Consider the following 15,677-nt stretch of genomic DNA (forward strand, 5'->3'; position numbering starts at 1 on the left):
TTCATAGTGTTTTACAACACTCTCTCAAGCTGTTTACAGAGTCATTTTACCGACCTTGGAAGGATGGAAGGCTGAGTCACCCTTGTTATCCTGCAGTTTTCTCAGGAGGAGGAACCATCTGGAGAATAAGTGAACAATCTCCTGTCCTCTCCATGTCCAGAGAGATTCTGAGACCAGTCTACTCACTGATCATAGCTGCAATGTCATCTCCACTTGCTCGGAGACGTGTCAGCTCACCATTCCTCACTCAGAAGTCAAAATCTAAGCATCTTGCCAAGTTTGATAAACGCTGCTTTAGAAAGAGATTTTTTTTCATTCCAAACTAAATTGGAAATCTGTAAATATCAAAGTGCTTGAAAGTGAACAGAGAAGAGGGTGGAAGTAAAATAGAAAGTTGTTGCAAGCATTTTGGAAAATGTAATTTGGCTATATTTCTCATTCTGTCATACACAAGAGTAGGTCATATACCAGGCAGTGGAAATATTCTCCAAATACAGATATGGTAAATTAGACAGTCCTTAGAAGGTGAGTTCAAAGACATTGCCCATCACTATAAAAGTATTTTCTGAAGCCTACCGAGCTTACAATGTCTTTGGGGCAGAAAGAAACATTCACAGAATTCATTATCCATTTTAGAACCGTTTCTCCATCTTATAGCACCTGAGATTTTGAGAGAGGTTAAATATAGACATAAAGTTTACATATTTAACTTGGAGTATAATTGTCAAGAGCAATGTTTCTCATTCTTGGCAACATGAAGATATGTGGACTTTAACTCCCAGAATTCTCCATGTTGGCTGGAGAATTCTGGGAGTTGAAGTCCACTTATCTTCACATTGCTAAGGTTGAGAAACACTGGCCAAGATGATGAATTGTTAGTTCAAAGCTTTACAGACACTTAAACAAAAGGATCTAATGTCCCATGATTTCAATCAAGTTTGAAATAGAAACCTTGTTGAACAGCCACGAAATTTTAGACCCTACCTATCCTTGAAAATGGCAGCTATAAGTCATAAAATTTAGTGGAGAATTTTGGATTTTGTTTACTGCATCTTCATCATGGTCAGGGTTTCTTCAAAGCAAGAATGGAGATAATATAAAATAGCAGTTTTCCGACAGCTAAAAAGCTGTCCCATAGACTGTAGGGCAACTCTTTACTTCATAGTTTTGAAGGGCAGGATGAAAACTAAATGAGTGGATGTCAATTAAACATTAGAGAAACTTCCTAACAGTAGGAAATAGCAGCAGAACCACCTGTCTTACAAAGTGAGGAAACTTTTCTTGCAGGAAGTATTTAATGGAAAGTGTCCTTTATTAGAGTGAAATGAATTTATTAATACAAAACATTCAATAGAGTTTTGGGTCCCAACTTTCTGTATTTAATGCGTTTTAAGGATCTAACCCCATTCAAATCAAACGTGAGATGAGGGCTTATTTCTGGCTGAGTGTTAACTGAGATGTTGAAATAGCCTTTCACACAGACCACTTTTGAGAATGTGTCTTGCCATCACAGAAACACAAATGAATGAGGAAAGATGGAGTCCTGATACATTTAGCAGGATTAATCTATACTGAAGAAGGGCTAGTGGGATTCAGTGGAGTTTTCTTTGCCTAATCACCCCCTTTCAGATACAGATGTTCTGTTTTCCATGACTCTCAGTAAAAGGGTTCGCCCGAATCGAGATCCAAGATGGAAGCCTCTATCTTCCTGGGGATTTTGCTCACGTTTTCCATTTGTGTGATGAAGCCTTGATGGAATTCTAAGTTTCTCTTCATAGCAACTGTGACAGGTAAAGGTTCTTTTAAGGGAATGTTGGCATGAATAAAAGGGTTTATCTAGAAGGAGGGCATATATAACCATATGGTTTGGTGGGTGGGTTTGGGGAAATAAGCCTTCCATGGAGGACATTAAGAAGAATGCTTAGATAGTGGTGTTCATTAGTGAAAGGGGAAGCATGAGGGAACAAGGTTGTTAGAAATTCATGGTGTTTTCTGGGGTTCACCAATACAAATCCTTGGTTTCTCCATGCCAGGATGTACTAAGTTATTACAAAAGCGGTAAGCCAGGTATCTAATAGTTATCAATGAAATATGTTTGGAACCCTCTGTTATTTCAATTAAAATGTGTATCTATGATTCCCCTTCAAAGTTGTAAGTGTGTGCTTGGGCACTGAAAAAGGGAATAAAGAACCAATGTGGCAGAATCTGTGATCCTAGGTTATGAAGGATCTGGGCAATGTGGGTGCTGCAGCGGCTGGAAGTTTGAGGACCATTGGCAGTCCCTCTGTTCAGTGCCATCATAACTTTGACCGGTTGCTGAATGAATGATTGTAATTCGAAGACCCCCCCTATAGATGATCAGGACAATATTCCTGCTCATCAAGGAGAGAACATAGCTAGGACTAAGGAGACAGTGAGAGAACAATTAACCAGTGGAATAATTTGCCATCACAAGTTACTGGTGCTCCGGCATTGAAGGTTTTTAAGAAGAGATTGGACAACCATTTGTCTGAAACGATATAGGGTCTTCTGCTTGAGCAGAGGGTTGGACTAGAACACGGGTGTCAAACTCGATCATGTCAAATGGCGTATTGTGATGTGACATTTTTTTTAAACCTTTGTGGAGCTGGGGTGCACGTGGCCTGCACGTGGCACATCTCACCCACGGGTCGCCAGTTTGACACCCCTGGACTAGAAGACCTCTAAGGTCCCTTCCAACTCTGTTATTCAATATTGGATGCTCCTACCAAGGAGGAAGAGGCAGCAAATGGTACACTATACATTTAAACATGTCTAAACAAAGACCAAGAGCAGGCCAGGGAAAAAAAAGTATTAACTGAACAGAGAAAGCAGCCCTACAAAAATGGAATAGCAAAAGTCAGTCCGCGGGTGCAGTGATGAGTGAACTCTTTTCGGTTAGGTTGATACTTAACACAGGCAGAAGGATTGAAAAGCCTGGGGTTGAAACCATTGCTTTATCCCAAAGAGTTCTCGTAAAGGAACGGCACTCAGACCTGATGGATTTCTTCTCAGGTCCCTGCAGAGCAGGGGTGTCAAACTTGCAACGTCATGTGACGTGTCGTGACATATCGCAACTTTTTCCCCATTGCCAGAGCTGGGGTGGGCGTGGTTTCGACATGACGCATCCGGCCTGCAGGCCAGCAGTTTGAAGACCCCTGCTGTAGAGAGTCTATGTTGAAACGTTACTCTGCAAAGTGTTTGTAGGATCACGTAGCTAACAAGGGCAGTTGAGAACAAATCAGTCAACCTCCACTCTATTGCAGGGTTTCTCAACCTTAGCAACTTTTAAGAGAGGCGGACTTCGACTCCCAGAATTCTCCAGCCAGCTATGCTGGCTGGGGAATTCTGGAATTTGAAGTCCGCCCGTCTGAAAGTTGCCAAGGTTGAAAACCACTGCGTCTGTAGCATCTAATTTAGCGGGATATAAATGGAATTAAAATTAAAAAAAATAAAATAAATAATTTTCTGTTTCTTGCTTCAGGCTTTGTTGCTATTAAAAATCCTTTATTGCCTTCTTCTTGGCATCCTGCTTGACTTACCAGATGGTGATAGAATACCGCCTTTTTCCCCCCTTTGGAAATATCAACAGAAGCTAAAATATTAAGCCATAGCTGAAGCTCTGCAAGATGTACTGCTGTGCAGTTATACCCACTTGACTAAACATTGGGGGGGGGGAGAGAAGAGAAAAGATGCTATGTAGTCCCACTGGATCTGACAATGTCAGAGCTGACATTCCAGCTGGTTCCTGCCACCACCAATCTTGGCATCTGCTATTTCTGGCGGTCGTTTATGAGAGAGGCCAGGCTTTGAGACTTGAAACTGGAGCCTGGAAAAATCAAACTGGTATTCTTAATGAAACAAGTAAGGAAACAAGGCCGAGCAATCTTCCCTCTTGGTAGGCACAATGCAGAGGTGGTTTTTTTTCTTCTTCCAAACTTCAAGTTTATAAAACGCTCAAAGCTTCTGATCAAGAGGCAGAGTTCTAATTGTAGAAAAAGGATTGCATCCATCCTTAGTTTCTGATGAACCCCATCAAATTCTGCAGGACTTCTGCAGTAGATGGAGCAGATCTGGTGCAGTTGTTCATATTTTCCATTCATGTTTTGACACAACAGGAAAGTCCTTTCAGCGTTCTGCGCTGTCTTCATCATAACACGATTAATTCTATCATTCCTCCCACCGAGAGCTTGTAAAATTGACCATCACTGTGAAAGCAGATGAATTCTTGGATGGAGACAAAGGATACCTAACACGCTGGTCTGAGATATATACATTTTCCAGGGGGAAGTTTAGAAGCAATGCACTCATTCAATCTAGGCCTCAGGCTGACCTAGCTTTCCATTTTATTATTTATCTATAAAATTTATAAGATGCCCCTCTTACCTCAAGGTAAAACTCAGTTGAAAAATCTGATCACACAGAAATTATGATTTATTTTTATCCTGCCTTTATTTTTATAAATAACTCGAGGTGATGAAGACACATAATACTCCTTCTTCCTCCTACTTCCCCAACAACATCAACCCTTATGAGATGGGTTGGGCTGAGAGAGCGACTGGCCCAAGATCACCCAGCCAACTTTCGTGCCTAAGGTGGGACTAGAACTCACAGTCTCCTGGTGATTGGCCCAAAGTCCACCCAAGCCAGCTTTCATGCCTAAGGTAGAATTAGAACTCACAGTCTCTTGATTTCTAGGCTGGTGCCTTAATCAGTAGACCAAACTGCCTCTTGTAAATCACACAGAAATGCTTCAAGTAGACTTCCTTAAATTGTGTTGTAGAAGGGAACCATGTTGGTATAGGGCAGGGGTAGGCAACCTCGGCTCTTTTATGACTCATGGACTTCAACTCCCAGAATTCCTGAGTCAGCACTGGTATAGGGTGACAAAAAAAGCCAGGAAGCCATTAGCATCATTTTCAGCTAACGAATGTTATTAAAAGGTTCACACCAGGTCTCAAATGCTGAGGTCTGCGGCTCATAAGAGCTTATGCTTTTTAATAAAATACGTCAATCGGAAATGGTGCTATCCAATTCTTGGGGTTTTTTTGCCCCACAAGGGGAATGTCTTTTAAAGTATTCCATAATTATTTGTCTCTATTATTTCTCAAGGCACCACATGCTTGGGATTAATTGCTGATATCCAGATTGAGAAAGATAGAAACTTGAATTCTGTAACACCTGTGTGTGTTCACCTGAACAGTTATCACCGAGTTGTCTAAATTAAATACTATGTTTTCCACACAGCAGGGGAAAGAGTCTCATTTCAGAAACAAAACATTGACTATGGTAGACATGGGTCAAAAAAGAAATTCCTTGTTTAAAGACACAGCCTGCAGCAAAATATTTTCTTATCTATCATGTCCTTGTAATGCTTACATTGGGCACACGGTTAACTATGTGCAAATACAGGCACTCCTTGACTTGCCTCCATTCATTCAGCAACCATTTAAAGTTATAACGGCACTGAAAAAAAATGACTCAAGGCTGGCTCTCACACTTATGACTGTTGCTGCATCTACATGGTCTTGTGACCAAAATTCAGGAGCTTGGCAAATGGCATGCATTTAAGATGGTTGCAGAGTCCCAGGGTCACGTGGTCACTATCTGCCACCTTCCCAGCCAGCTTTGAACAAGCAAACTCAATGGGGGAAGCTGGATTCACTCACAACCGAATGGTTTTACTTAACAACTACAGTGACTTGCTTAACAAGCATGGCAAAAATGTCATAAAATCAGGCACCACTCACTTAACAACTGCCCTGCTTAGCGATGGAAATTCCAGTCTCCATTATGGCCGTAGGTCAAGGACTATCTGTACACTGGGCAACTCACAAGCTAAGTTACATCAGTTTGGTGGATACTTATATGTCCCTCTAACCCTCCCTTTCCTGTTTCCGTAGTGACTAACAAGCAGCCAATTTGCACAGCTTCCTATTTACTCAAGAGTTGCAAGGACATAAATACCCTACTCTGCAATGCTTTCTCCCTACACACCACAAGAACGCCCAGCCCTAAAGAGCAAGATTGTTTCTTAAGCAGCCGGCAGCTGGAATATTAGTGTAACTTCTGCTTCCACGAATGCATCATTCCCTATTTATCTCATTCTCGGGTTTTACAACTTTGTGACAGGGTACATCTAGTTTTGGGGTGGCTCGGTGGCTCAGCAGTTAAGATGCTGGGCTTGTCAGCTGAAAAACCAGCAGCCCAAGTTCGAGACCCAAGAGCCAAGCAACAGGATGAGCTCCCATCCTCGCCCCAGCTCCTGCCACCCTAGCAGTTCTAAAGCATGCAAATGTGAATAGATAAATGGGTACCACTTCAGTGGAAAGATAACAGTGTTCCACAATGTCATGCTGGCCACATGACCCGTGGATGTCTTTGCACAGTGCTGGCTCAATGGCCTTGAAACGGAGATGAGCGCCCCCCCCTATAAACTAGTGGAGTAAAATCCACAGGGACTCCTTTACCCTTAGTACATCTAGTTTTGGACTAGCAGTTGGTATTTTTGGATCGTGCATCTCTGAGAAACTAAACATGAGCATCTAATAATGCAAGCTGGGATGAGATGAGAAAAGGTGCATTTGACTTAAGCTGTTTGCAAACAGGAGCAGTGTGCATGTTTCAAAGGATATTTTCCCCTTTAAATCGGAAGCATTCCATTGTCCTACTCAACATCTAATAAATGTCTGATATTTCAAAAGTTTAATTGTGACAACACACCTCTCTCTCTCTCTGTGTGTTTGCATATATGAATACATATATGCAGATTTACAGTAGAAGCACAATGTAAATGTTATATTATTCATGAAATTAAGATGTTTTCAAGCTTAAAGCTGCAAAGGCCAGATATTTCACTTATATACTACAAAATACATTAGTCCAGAAATTTTGTTATTACTTGTTTTGTGCAAAGGTGAAAATCTTAAAAGTTCTTTGGAAAATGAAGAGTTAAAACATCTGTACATCCTCTTCTAGCCTACATATACCCAAATATTGTAGACAGCAGATCAAAAGTTGGATCGTGGTTGAGTTTATATACAGGTAGTCCTTGACTTACAACCATTAGTTTAGTGGCCATTTGAAGTTACAATGGCAATGAAAAAAGTGACATGACTATTTTTCACATGACCATTGCAGCATCCCCATGGCCATGTGGTCAACTTTTGGGACCTTCTGACAAGCAAAGTCAACAGGGAAGCCAGATTCACTTAACAACCGTGTTACTAAGTTAACGACTGCAGTGATTCACTTAACAACTGTGGCAAGAAAATTTACACTAGGGGTCAAAACTCACTTAATGGTTTTGCTTAGCAAAGGAAATTTTGGGCTCAATTGTGATCTTAAGTCGAGGACTACCTGTATTGTATGTCATGAAACCATAATGTGGTTTCTCCGATTGCCTGAACACAGGCTTTGCAATTTTGATCTGTGGATCATGGCTTAAATCTTAGAATGTCTGTTCAAGATTATTGCAAGTCATGGCTTAGTGAAAGATGGAATGTGTGAACTCAGTTCCACCTGCTGCTTTTTTGTAAGGGAAGTGTAGCAATAGCAATAGAACTTAAAACGTACAGACCACTTCACTGTGCTTTACAACATATTGCCCCCGATAATCAGGGTCCTCATTTTACAGACCTCAAGTTAGCCTGCAATGCTGCATTCTAACCACTGTGCCACCACGTAATTCAGAAGCAAAATAAAAGCAATTACTATTCAGGAGGACTGGGTAGATCCCCTCCACCCTACAAATAACAGCACTCAGCCAGAGCAGTCTGAGGCTACACTTAGTAGTTCTCAACTTATGACCACAATTGAGCCCAACATTTCACTTGCTAAACGAGACAGTTGTTAAGTGAGTTTATGACATTTCTTGCCAGTTATTAAGTGATTCACTGCATTTGTTAAGTTAGTAACTGAATCTGGTTTCTCCAGTGATTTTGCTGGGCAGAAAGTTGCAAAAGGTAATCACATCACCCCAGGACACTGCGACCGTCATAAACACGAGTGAGTTGCTAAGCTTCTGAATTTTGATCCCATGATCATGGAGATGCTGCAACAGTTCTGTGAAAAACGGTTGTCACTTTTTTTCAGTGCCATTGTAACTTCAAACAGTCACTAAACGAACAGCTGCAAGTCGAGGACTGCCTGTACCAAGCCAGGAATAAGCATCACTAAATGCAGTGCAATTATCTCTTAGGTTTCAAGGGCACATAGGATTGGGCCATTATTACCCCCCGTAGATAGGGCTCGCAACTTGGGAGTCCTCCTAGATTCACGGCTCACCTTGGAAGATCACATAGTGGCTGTGACTAGGGGGGCTTTCGCCCAGGTTCGCCTGGTGCGCCAGTTGCGGCCCTATCTAAGCCGGGATGATTTATCCACGGTCACTCACGCGCTCGTGACCTCTCTAGACTACTGCAACGCTCTCTACATGGGGCTTCCCTTGAGGACCACCCGGAGGCTCCAACTGGTACAGAATGCAGCCGCGAGAGTTGTGTTGGGAGTCTCCCGATACTCCCATGTTACACCTCTGCTCCGTGAGCTGCATTGGTTACCAGTTGTCTTCCGGGTGAGATTCAAGGTACTAGTAATGGTGTTTAAAGCCCTACATGGCAGGGGTCCGGAGTACGTTAGGGAACACCTGCTGCCGGCATCAACTTCCCTCCGCCCTGTGCGTTCCCACAGAGAGGGCCTCCTCAGGGTGCCACCGGTCAGAGAATGTAGATTGGTGGCCCCCAGGGGGAGATCCTTCTCTGTGGGCACGCCGGAACTATGGAACCAGTTACCAGTTGAGCTCCGGACGGCGCCCGATCTTCGCTCCTTTCGCCGTGATCTAAAAACATACCTGTTTGAACAAGCCGGCCTGGCCTGAGGGGGGATTGTGGGGTTTTTACTGTTATTTTATTGGGGTTTTTTATTATGTATTAATTGTCTTTTAGATATGGGCATGTATTTAATTACTTTTTAACTTTTGTAATTCTGTGTTTTTATTCTTGCCCTGTACACCGCCCTGAGTCCTTCGGGAGAAGGGCGGTATAGAAATATTAATAAATTAAATTAAATTAAATTAAATATCAAAAGACAAGGTTAGTTAAAAGAATAGTACACAACTCACGGCATGACTGATGACTGAGAACATCAGCTCCTGACAACTGGGATAAATTGAAATACCTAAGAGGTCCTGCAAATGTTATGTCATGGTTGACCATGGCTGTAAGTCATGATTGTTCTCAGACCAAGGCAGAGAAAAGAAGTATTGAAGGAAAAGTCTTCATCCTGGTTCAGTCCAAGCCGGGAATAAACAACATGGTGACTGCTTTAGAAAGAAGGTTGCAGTTTATTGAAGAAGAGAGCCAGACAGGAAGATGAGCACATGTAGGGAGTGGGTTTTTATACCCCCTGGAGCCTTTTGTTTGGAATAATAATAATAATAATAATAATAATAATAATAATAATAATAATAATAATAATAATAATAATAATAATTTGGAAGGGACCTTGGAGGTCATCTAGTCCAACCCGTTCCTGTTTGAGACTTTGTATTTGTATTTTGCCCTGAGTCTGGGTGTGCCCTTTGGCATCTGTGGGTTAATCCTATTATGTCCTGTCTTGAGTTTGGGTGGGGTACGTAGATTTTAGGTGTCTTTGTCTTCTTAATCTTCTAGCTGGGGGCCTCCAACCTTCCCGGATTTACATCTGCATTTCTATAGAGCTGGTTTCTGCTTGGGGGAGGGAGACTTGGGGCTATTAAGAAAAACTGGGCATGCTTTTCTGCCTCTTTAAGATCCTTTGAGAAAATATATTTTTCTGCCCTTTTAATATTTCCTTCTCTGGGGGGCCGGATTTCCCACAGAATCTTGCAACATGAGGTTGGTCTCCATTTCAAGGCTCGGTTTGCAAAGCTGCTGTTTGCTGATCAAACCGCATCTTACCTGTCTGGACACAAAAACCAACCAAGCCAACTGTGACAGTAATATACTGTGGCTTAACAAGCTCGGCTGCCTTTTATTATAAGGAACCGCTGTAGCGAAATGATTTCGGACAGAAGTCCAGACTTTAAGTCTCTCCTACTCTTAAGTTTTAAAAAGTACTCAGTCGTTGCATTGTGTATTTATATTTTCTTGAACTCGAGAAAAGGGACATTAAGTGGATTGATGAGTGAGATAGCATGGGGAAAAAAGAACTTGATCCAACTTCTCAGAGGGCAAGTGAACATTTTAATTTGAACTGTGGTGGGGAGAATGGCACACAGAAGGAAGCTAAAAACAGAACCAGAAGCAAGAAGCTCTCTAGAGATGATCCAGAATTACTTTACTCCTATTCCCCACGTTATTCATATTTCACTTAACATTTTTCTTGGGAGAAATTTAAACAACAATCAACTCTCTATATAGAATGGGCGATAAAGACGACATGAAAAGGTATGATGGCCAATTTGCAGCATAGCTCTTTTGTGGAACATACATTTTTTTCTTGGAGAGCAGTCTCTAAGCAAAAACTAAATCTCTTTCAAATGAGGAAAGTGGGATCTCCTGGACAGGTTACTTCCTCTTTATGACTATATTATCTAGTGCATGTGTGTGTAGCTAACTCACCCTATCACAAGGCACTTGTCAAGTGCAGGGGAAATCAGGAGATTCAAATAGCATCAAGATTTATTGCAAGTTTAAGATCTCTACAATAATCTGAACTACAGTCAAGGGAAATTAGCAAGAGTTAAGAATAAAGAATTCAAGGTGGTCTGGAATTAGATCCCTTGCCGGTGTGCAGGCACTCATGACTGATGATGTGTTTGACCCCTCCTTCGGGCTCAGCCTAGTCATCTCCTGTAGTATTATCACCGATAGTGAATTACAGATTCTTTGTGTTAACACCTTTCAATAGTCTTTTGGTCAGCATTAATTTCTTTTGTGTTCTTAAGAACTAGATGTATCATCTAATCAAAGTCTCCAAGCCATACCTATCTTTGAAATGTGACTTTGTGTGCGCATTTCAAACACTGTGTCATATTAGCAGAGGACAAGTTGGCCTGTGAAGGTTGTCACAATCAGATGTACATCCTTGAATATTCAGAATAACAAGAGTTGGAAGGGACCTGGGGGTCTTCTAGTCCAACCCCCTTCTCAAAGCAGGAGACCCTGTACCTGGCAGGAAGAGGTAAAGAGAAGCATAAAATATGCAGGGAGGCAAATCCCTTTCATTTCAAAGACACCCAAAGGATAACCGCATAAATCCCTTTTCCAGAATGTGGCACCTTTTAGTGTACAAAAAGCTGTGCCGCGCTTATTAATTTGTGAAGACATTTTCTTTTCCTGGATATACTGCAAGAGGAACTTTCTGCAAAGAAACACATCATCCCCAACCCCCTCCCCCCCCCCCCCCCCCGCCGAGATGTAAAAGAATTTGACAAAGCCGTAATTGCTCTATTTATCCAAGATGAGCCAGTTCAGCGGGCTGGGAGTCCGTGAAGGGGGCCTCATCATGTTACAAAGCATGCCCAGGGAGAGATTGGGGAGGGGGTTTCCCTAGAGTGATTCAGTGTGGGAATCCAGGGAGGCTGGGTGGAGGGACCAGGTTGTCATGGAAAAGTCAGAAAAAAAAGTTAAGCCAAATAGGAGCAGCAGCTGGACTGCCTGCAGCTCAAAAAAAAACAAGAAGTTGGTTGTGAAATTTGATGTTCTTCCTTTTGCTCAGAATGTAACGGATGCCACCTGTTGAGGCCTCCTAAGGGAGGGGGAGGAAAATAAAAGGGGAGCAGTTTGTTCCAAGGGGGGGGGAAACACTGCCTCAGGTCACATACCCCGTTTGACACTGCACTGATTCTCACAGCTCATTCGCATGATTTATAGGGCTGCCCTGCTTCCCTACTGACTGACCTTGCTGTCACCATAGCAACAGCTCTCTCCCCCCCCCAAAAAAAATCTGGGCATCTCTCCCCCCCACCACCACTGATAATAGCCAGACATGCTACGCATTTTCCCAAGGGAAAAGTTCTGGTAGTCCATTCTGGTAGGGAAAAATCACATTAAACGCCAACTTCCTGTTTTCCAGCGATTTTCAAGGCCTGCGAAGCCATGCCATTTTACAACTGCAAACTTGCTCCAGACTGTTTGGTTAAAAGGTGCACAGGTAAAAAACAACAATACCCCAATTCTACAACAGAGCATTTGTCTCAGGGATTGTTGATATATAGCAGAGAGGAAAAAGTCAAGTCCTATCAAAGCTTGCAGGAAGCATCATCACCAGAGGCAGGAACTGAGTTTTACCAATATTAATAAATTGCATCTGTTGTGGCAGGCATGCAGGTGCACTGAGTTTACCACACCCACTTTCTGTGAAGCTTTTATAATGGATGTCCAAACTTCTGCAACATGATCTCTGTATTCCACAGGGTACATACAACCTGCCCATCTGTTTTTAATAAAGATGCTACTACACAAAAAGATTGGGGCATCTGCAGATTTTCTCTATTTCAACCCACACACCATTCTCGGAATCATTTTGGTGGGTCTACAAAAATCTCACTTATTGTATTGCCATCTTGATCACCGGGAGCAACTATGACAGCTTGTACGATCTGTTTACAACCTATACACAAGGGTCACCCTAAAATAATGAACAACGGGCTTGTAAATTATTTTAACTTTGTTTGCACACTCTACAGACAGCCAACTTACCCAGATGGGACAAGCCCCTTTAAAACTTTCATGTATAAACCAGGTTTCCTTTTTTTTAGGATGCTTTCTTAAGTTTTGAGTTCTCCGGCCTCTTCCTCTAAAAAAAAAACCCACTGAAAAGGTTTGGATGCAGCTCAGTCAACACTGCAAGAGGACGAATGCATGCTAGACCACCCCAAAATAATAAGCCTGTGTTTTTCACAGAAATTGATAACCTTAATCCAATTATCTTAAACTAAAGCAATGCAACCTGTTGTTTAAGGTAACAGAAAACAGCAACATAATTGCAAAACATAAAAGACTTAAAATGGTTAATAAATGGCACAGGAGGGAAAAAAATGAGCAACAATGATTATGAAAAGGCCACAGATCTTGGCTTATGTTAAGGAAAACATAACCTGTGCATGACAAGGCAAAGTGGGAGACCATCCAAATAAAAATAGCATCCTCCCATTTAATAAGAATTTCTAGAACAGACCATTCAAATTATTGTCTAATGATCCAAGTAAATAAAGTACATTTGGAGTTCAGATTGTGGAGAGGAAGAACAGAAAATAGCAATCCCGTTTGTTCCTTTCCACTATTTAATATAAAAACGCTGTTTCCCTATAAGATTGAAGGAATAGAATCCTATAAATAGCTGATAATTAAGTTCATCACCACGCATGGTAATCTGAACAAAGATAGTCACCACCACACCAGAAGAGCTTCTTGCTTAATTTTAGCTGGCACATACATTTAGTTATCAGTGGCAGGCAGAAACAAGAACAAAGTCACTGATCAGTGCTGGTAATGGCCCAAATTGAGCTTTTTAATTTATTTAGTTTTCCTTAATTTGATGCCGCTCAAGTTGCTTTGGGGCTGTCGTTTCCAGAACAACAATCCGCGTCTTAGAAGCAGGGCTTTTTTTCTCATAGAACGCTCAGAACGGAGTTCCGGCACCTTTTTTGGATGGAACCTTGTAGGGTAGGCAAGGCAGGTTGTATGACATGTGTGAGTTCCAGCACCTTTTTCTTTTACAAAAAAAGCACTGCTTAGAAGTAACCACACACTTGGAAGACACTAAGGTAGGGAAAAACAGAATTGTCAGGTAATACACCTTTTCTGTAACTATACTTGCTCTCTCATACCACCTGAGGTTCAGCTGACCCCAATTCTGTAAGCCAGACATGTCAAACACAAGGCCCGGGGGCCAGATGCGGCCCGCGAAGTGGTTTCATGTGGCCCGCGAAGCCATCCTGGAAACAGTGAGGGAACGGCCCCCACTGCCTTGGCCCTGGCCCAGAGACCCTCAGATCTGTCCCACTCCTGTCCAGGCCCTCATAGGCACCCTTGATGCGAACGATGTAGAACTGGCCATGCCCATCCAATAGGCCATACGCACTCTAGCCATGCCCACCCAGTAGGCCACGCCCACCCTGGCCATACCCACCCGGCCCCCTGAGGGCAACCACAATGCTGATGCGGCCCTCAATGAAATTGAGTTTGACACCCCTGCTGTAAGCCCACATTATTGGTAAATGGTGAATTTGGGATCCATTTTGTATTGAGTTGAGTTCTATCCAAAAATGTAGGCACCTCTGGTCAAAATATGCACATTTTTTTTAAAAAAATGTGCATATTGACCAGAGGTGCCTACATTTTTGGATAGAACTGCAAATGCATCAGTGACTGTTAATGTAGTAAGACTTTTCAGACAAAAATCTTAATATTTTCTGAAGTTTTTTTTCTTTCTAGTGTGTTTCCTACAAATATTTCTTTGCATAACAAAATTTATTTTCTAGCAAGTTTATCTTGTGGCATTTATTTTCCAACAAAACCCAACACCATAAAGTCATCAGGATTAGACACATTATAAAGTATCCTACATTTTTAATTTCTCGTTTCTCAATTAAAAAAGGTAAAACAGAAAATCAAAACTAAAAGGGGCTGATTATTAAAATTTAAACTTGTGTTCAGACTAGAATGAAAAATGAGGCTGTCTCAGCAGTAAAATGCAATGGAATTGCTTTTCCCCCAAACTCTTCCAGAAATGTCATTCTTTTCTGTTATGCCAAGCAACTGGTTAGTTTTCCCACTAACACCCAGACTGCCTCCTCTTCTGAGTAGGGTTGGGTCAGATTCAGCACATATTCAGAAGCCAAGTCATGTGTAGACAAAATTCTACCTCAGGAATACCCAGAGGAAGTTACATTTTTAACAGGTTGATGTCATTTCATAAAGGATGATGTCATTTCATAAATCAAGTTAGAGTGTAAAAATTCAGTGAGGAGATTTGGGTCTAAATGAGTTTATACAGGCAGCCCTTGACTATTGGCCCTACAATTTCAGTTGTTAAATTATGATGGCCATAAAATTGGTTGCCACAGGACAGAACTTGAGTTTATGATCCTTTTTGCCAATTATTAAGTGAATGTGGCAATTGTAAAGCAAACTCATAGTTTGCTATCAGATGGTTTTTCCTAGAAAGCGGAGGTAAACACCAGTTTCCACCAGTAAGCCATACACTGCAGTCAGGTGATGCAGGCGATGCAAGCAGCCTTAAATGCAGGCTGGTCGCCAAGCACCCAAATTGAAGTCTTGTGACGTGTTTGTGTAGGAACACTGAAACAGGGCAATAAGTAGCTTTCAGAAGGTCCTAAGTGACAAGTTGTAAGTTGAGGACTACCAGTACACTTCATCATCATTGGAAGGGACATATAGTTTGTTACAGGTTGCCAAAGCCATACTTGTTACAGAGGCTTCCTCCTTGCTTAGTTCAAATCGTCTTATTGGTATTTGTTTTCATACTCCAAAGGAGGACCTATGTTTTAAGAGTACAGACCGCTAAATCTGCCATTAAATGCATACCAGTTCAAGAGAAATATGGGAGAAAGAAGATTGCATAAAATGGGAGGCAGCTAGAATCACATTATAGGAGGAAGGGGTGTTAAGCCAAAACAAAAATAGCACAATAATACAGGTAGGAAAAAAACAGAA

Source organism: Vipera berus (assembly GCF_964194415.1).
Source record: "Vipera berus genome assembly, chromosome: 1".
In the NCBI taxonomy this organism is placed as follows: Eukaryota; Metazoa; Chordata; class Lepidosauria; order Squamata; family Viperidae; genus Vipera; species Vipera berus.